Raw genomic sequence first — 6,315 nt, 5'->3', positions numbered from 1 at the left:
ATGTAGTATAAGAAAAAATTACATTTAATAATATTTATTATTATATTTATTTTAAGAAGAGAACAAAATAAAATGTCTACAACAGTACCTTAATTTGAATCCTTAATAATTATGCTAAAGTAAAAAATTACATGATTTATGCTGCATTAATGCTTATTAAAATTGATGTATAGAATTAAAATAAAATTGTTTATTTATATTTTAATAAAATGTAATGTTACATTAATTTATTATAAATTCTAAAAAGTTTGTTCAAATGGTTATTAAAATACCTTGTAATAATTAATACATTTATTTTTAAACATTGAAATGTGTCTATTTTTAACTATTTTTAATAATGTAATTTAATTTGTCATTATTTCATACAAAGTTTTATTTTAAGCTCATTTCTCAGTTATATTCTACTGGAGGGTATTTCCGTAACATTGGTTGGCCATGTAGGGTGCTGAACTTATCACTGTTCTTGTTTGGCAGTGGTAAAAATAAATGTAGCTATACCCCTTCTTTTGGAGGGCGGAGAAGTGTGAGTCTGTGATTCTGTGTAATTTTTCACTCAAATTTTGTTACTACCATAAGTAATAAAGTTGCTCAGAAGTATAAGAGCAAATTACCCATGTAAATTACTCACAAGTGTAAGTTACATTACCCCCAGGACCCTAAGTCCTCGTCCCATCATTGACAATGTGGAGATAACCATTTCCCCAACAGAAAAAAATACCAGAGGAATGCTGGGACCCTAATACTGCCCTTCCCATCGGGAGAACATAAGGAGTACTTACCCAGCATCCTGTCTGTTCTTTTTTTTCTGTCAACAGAATGGACTTGGATGTGCTGGTGCTGCTCCTGCTGGGCAGGTGGGGTGGTTCTTCTCTCCTCCCCTGCCCGGCTGCCTGGCTGTGTAGACAGGGGGTATTTTCTGGTCTGCCTCCAAGCCTGCCAGGCTTCCTAGGAGGCAGGACTGTTCATGGCCGGCTCTGCCCCTTGCCACCTTACACTTTTTGGCTGGTGTGCGCCCTCCCAGTTGCTTCTGGGTCATATGCGCATCTTCCTTTGGCCTGGGCGAGCAGGAGAAATGATATGCATGCTGTTTTCCAGGCATTCCCAGCTCTGATGGGACCGCTGGCTTGAATCCTGTGGGTGGGCTGTTGGGAGGGGCGCCATGTTCTTGGTGGTGTCTCGGCCCCGCTCCGGGTGAGTACTGCCTGGCAGTCTTTTTTTCCCCTTCCTATGCTCCCTGTTGTGCATACTTTGTGCCCACCTTCCTGTCACGTCCTTTGTTTTGGGCTGGGGTACGGCGCTGGGAGGCAGTAAGTGAGCTTGTGCTGTAACCAGGTTGCTCATGCTGTTGCCATGGATGCGTCGGACACAAGCTGGTGCATTTCGTGTGGTGCTCATGTATGGTTTCACTGTGGTGACCATCCCCATGCACTGATTACGTGAATGGTATTTGGCGTTTTTTCGCATTCCTGTGTTGTGCACACTAGTGACAGTACTGGTGGCATTCGCCTCGCATCACATTCTGATTTATTGGGTTTGTGTGTCTCCCACGGACTGTTTCCTCCGAAGTGTGTGCTCCACGCTGAGTTGCGCCCTTGGAGCTCGGTGACCTTGATTCTGGACTCGGCATCCCCGCTTGGCTTTCTACGTCCTCCTGCTGGGTCTGGTGGCTTAGTGGACTAATGCAGGGGTTTGTGGTTGATCTCATGGTCACAGGTTCGACTCCCAGTGTGCTTACTCTGCCTTTCATCCACCTGATGTCGGAAACATGAGTTCCATTGAGTTTGGAATCTATAAACATCTGTTATTCAATGCCAAGGTGCCTGTGCGTAAATGTGTGTTTTTCAAATACATGTTTGAAACACTTAATGCCTTTCTGCGCCTGCTCTTGTCTGGTCTCTCGCACGGTGCTGTGTTCGTCTGTGTTGCTACTGGTGCTCCTGTGTGGGTTCTTCACATGTTTGCGTTGTGCCAATCCTTGTGCTGCTGTCCATCTTGTGGTTCCTGTGCAGCGTGCTCTGCTTTGGCGGTTGTGGAATGTCGGGCTTGGTTCATGCCTGGATGGGTGGTTGCCTGGCATTACCGGGTGCTGTGGACTTCCACTGCCCTGATTTTTGGTTCTCTTTGTCCGGTTGGTTCTCTGCAACTCTGGTTGTGTCCTTCGTGGTTGCCTGGCTCTGGCACGGGCGTCTTCTTTAGCTGTTCTTCCTCACTTTTTCCGTGGCCTGGGTGCTGGGAGTGTTGCGCCCTGCTGGGTGCTGCCTTGGGGCAGGCATCTATGGCTCTTTTTGTCTCCTCTCTCCCTGCAGCCGGTTGTTGCTGGTTGACTGATCCTGTTCTGCCCTCTTGTCTGTCCTGGTTCCTGCTGCCGGCTGATGGTGTGGTTGCGCTGCTGCCTGCGTGTTCCTTCTCTTCCGCCCTCTGTGCCACCCTAACTGCTCTCTTGTGGTTGCTTCCTAGTTGTGTGGCTGCCTGGGGCTGCCAGGTGCTGTCATACTTTGGGTTGTCTTGGGGATGATCCTTGCATTTACACTGTGTTAAGTTAGCATGAGCTTATTAGAAGTTTAAACACCATTTTTCCTTTCTGCTGCCTTTGCACACAGCACACATTATTACAAATGTTTAGAGTCTAGCAGACTGTTTTGCTTCACACAAGAATAATATGTTTTCCTATAGTATCAGCTTTGCTTGGTTAGCTTTGTCTGAACAGTTAGTGTCAAGGCCTTCAAGGTTATTTCAAGACAGTGGTTGTTGTTCGGTCTGGTCAGCGCACGTTCTAGACATAACATAAATGCAGCTGTGGCCACCTCTGATTTTGGTGCATTTAATATTGCACTGCGCAGGCATGCAAACACATTTTGGAGAACATTTGCATGCAGAGAGCTGGTGTAGAAAATGATGTGATCCATTTCTACTAGGACAAGAGGTATGGGCCGCCCTTGTAAACCCAAGAGACCTTCTGTAGATATAAAATAACCTACTATCAAGGGAGGGTGACATTTAGGTGTAATCTAGCCTATTTCCATTTAGCATTTTAACATGCTTTCTCCTTTTGTATTTTATGGAATAGTAACTATGCTAATAATCTTGTTGCTTATAATACGTCTGCTTGTATTAGCTAAGATACTGCGCCTGAGAACAAAGCATTAAAAATAAATATTTCAAACTTGCACGTGTCTTCATTTACTCCCCGTTTTGGACTGGTATGAGAGTATCACGAATCGTGCACATCCCTAAGAATGTAAGCAAGGAATTCAAGAAGGTGGATGACATACAACAGTGGTCTCAGAGTTACGAGGCAGCGATACACATGAATGGGGTCCCTGAGAATAATTGGGGAGCAGGATTGAAGCCACTTTGCCTGAGGTATTCTAAGTTCCATGTTCAGGGTTGTCGAATCATTGGGGGTATGGAAGAACCAATGAGACACTGATTGCTAGTCTGGTAGGGGATTTTGGCTACTAAGGTGAGTTTTGGTACACCCTAATTCACTGACGTTCCAAGTGTCTATGCACAGTTCTGTGTATGAGCAGAATCCCTGCTACGGGGTTGGGTGTGGGTTGCTTGCGGCTGACGTGGGGGCATGTCGCCCTTCCGCCACCTCGTTGGGTGCAATCTGTTTTTTGCGTGTTGGTCTTCTTGGCTGTTGCTCTGCGGTGCTACCACATTGGCCTGTGGCCTTGCTGCCCTGTGGGTACCTGCTCTCTGGGTTTGCTGGGACTCATTTCTTCTGGAGTGGGTTTCTCATGCTTGTTGTGGTTTGCGTGTTTCTGGTCTGGTTCCCTGCTCCTGGGTCCCTCGGCTTCGGCCCTCCTGTTCGTGCTCTGGTGATCCCAGGCCTGATCTTCGGTTGTGGCAGCCCTGTTGTCTCTGTGCTGATTTTGTCATGCTGTCGGTCCTGGTCGGTCTGTGGCTCTGCCCGCTGGGCATGCCTTGGCATGGTCAGTCTCCTATTTGGAGAGGGGCTGGATTTCCTTTCTTGTCCCCTCCTGCTGCGCTGGGTTCAGTGTGCTCCTGTTCTTGGGAGCCCTGTGTGGCCTGTGGGTGCCGGGATTTGAGCCCGGGGCCCCCTGCATGTGCAATGCTCTTTTCTTCCGCCCTGGCTTTGGCTGTGGGTGGCCTGGGGTGTTTGTCCTCTGCCTTTGGGCTGTTTCATGGAGTCTGGCTGGCTGTTCCTGTGCCCGGATGCTTGTCTTTTCCAGGCTGGGGGCGGATGTCTCTTGCCGTTGCACAGTTCCTGGCTTCCGGGGGATCCTTGGCTTGGCCCTTGTGTTCCGCTTCTGTTGTGCTCTGCTTGCTTCTACGGGGTTGCTCTGGTTCATCTTCCTGGCGTTCTGGGCTCTCAGCCATTCGCATGCTTGCGTTTGTTGGCTGGGGCTTGCTTCAGTGGCCTCTGCCTTTTCTTTGGGTCTGGCTTTGCCTGTCTCCTGGTTCCGCCGGCAGTGCTGCTCGGAATGTGGTTGCTCCTGCTCTGGCCCCTTTCTGCTGGGTGGTTCTGCCTTGTGAATGTGGCCTCCTGGTTCACAGCTGGTGCTGGTGTTCGGTCCCTGTAGTTTTGGGACCCATTTCCTCTGCGTGCTCTTCCTTTCAGTGGTTGGGCAATGCGCCTGGGGTCTGCTTCTGACTTTCCGTTGGGGGCCTTGGTGCCCCGGGCCCCCTCGCCTCCTAGCTGTTGGCTGTGGTTTGGCTTTTCTTTCCCTGGGTGCCTGCACCCGTGGTGTGTGCCCCTTCCTGCCTGGGCATTTTGGGCTGGTGGGGGGTTAGGGGGGCATTGTTCTTGCTCCGGTTCCCCTCCCCCGGTGGTGCGTTCTGTGTGGCGGTTCGTCTGTGTTTGCTCCCTTGTCCGGAGGTCCCTTAGAGTCTGGGATCCCTGTCTCTGCTGTTTGGGCCAGGCTGTTTTTTGAAGGTGTTTTGTCCTGGTCCTTGGTGCCTCATTTTCCGGCTCCTCTGTTGTTCACCCTGTAGGGGGTCCACCTGGGGAGCGGCTGTGGTTGCTTGGCCTTGTGTCCTTTCCCCCCCTCAGTCCCTTACTCTCTGGGAGCCTTCTTTTGGCTCTGCGTCCTTGCCCTGGACGTTCTCGGGGTGTCCTGCCCTGACGCGTCGGTGTTTTGGCTAAGCCCTTGTGTGCCCTCCTGGGCCTCGTCCTGCCCGCTGTTCTTCACAGGTTTGGTTCGTTGGGTTGGTGTTGGGATCTGGTTCTTCTGTTGCCCTGGCTCTCCTCCTTGGTTTGGCCCTTCTTGTGGCGGGCGTCGTTTCCACTCTGTTTGCCCCTGGGTTGTGTCTGGTCTCGTTCAGGCTTGTGGGGGCCCTGGTGTTCTGTTGTCCTTACTGGTTCCCTCTGGCTCTGCTGGGTGCATTGCCTTCGCCTCCTCCTCCAGCTCATGTTGTTGGTACTGGGTTTGTGTCCTTCGCTGTATTTGGTGAGGTCGCCCCCACACTGCTGCTCCTGCCCGCTGTCTGCCAGCACCTTGCCCTGCTGACTACACTCTTCCAGCTGCTGCCTTCCCTTGCCCTGCAGCCCGCCGTCTGTTCTCCTGTGTGCCCCCTGTTGCAGTTTGCCTGCTGACTGTACTTTTTTCTCCTTCTCTGCACTCCGCCGTTATTTTGTTCCTTCTACTGTTGCCCAGTGTTCCTGATTTGTGTTCCCCTGTGTTCCCCTCTCCCCTCTCCCCTTTTGCCTTCTGTACCACCGCTCCTGCTCGCTCCCTGCCCAGCCGCCGGACGACCCAGCCACCGCTGAGCAGCCCTCGGCCCTCCTTTACGGCCACTGCCTCCGGGGTCTCCGCCCCCCTCCTGCCCATTGGCCACCCCGCTCCCGCCACCCAGCTGACCCGCCCTCCCGGCTCCTCACTTATGACGCCCCCTCAGCGACCGCGCAGCGGACGCGCGCAGCGGGAGCACCGATTGAGCGCCGAAGGTGCGCCAAAGGTAAGCCCGTCTGCGGCCGTCCGCGCCTGGACCGCGCCCAGCGCCAGAACCCCTGGCTCCTGCAGACACCAGCCCACCCGCCTGACCTACGACGCCACCGAACTCAACGCCGGCCGAACCCCTGGATGCTACCGAGCCACCCCGAGACGCACCCACGGACCCTTCTGCTGCAACTCCTGCAAGTTCACCTGCATCCGGACCTGCACTACACCAGCACAGACCAAGACCAAGATGAGCAACAGCAGCAGCCACTTGAAGTGCATCCTGCTCAACACCCGCTCCGTCCACAGACACGCCGTCGAGCTCTGGAACCTGCTCGACACCACAGCCCCAGATGTCGCCTTCCTCACGGAAACCTGGATGAACGCCTCCTCAGCGCCAGACATCGCC

The sequence above is a fragment of the Lissotriton vulgaris genome, chromosome 8 (assembly GCF_964263255.1).
Source record: "Lissotriton vulgaris chromosome 8, aLisVul1.2, whole genome shotgun sequence".
Classification (NCBI taxonomy): Eukaryota; Metazoa; Chordata; class Amphibia; order Caudata; family Salamandridae; genus Lissotriton; species Lissotriton vulgaris.
The sequence above is the reverse complement of the archived record's forward strand: the minus strand, read 5'-3'. Positions refer to the sequence as shown.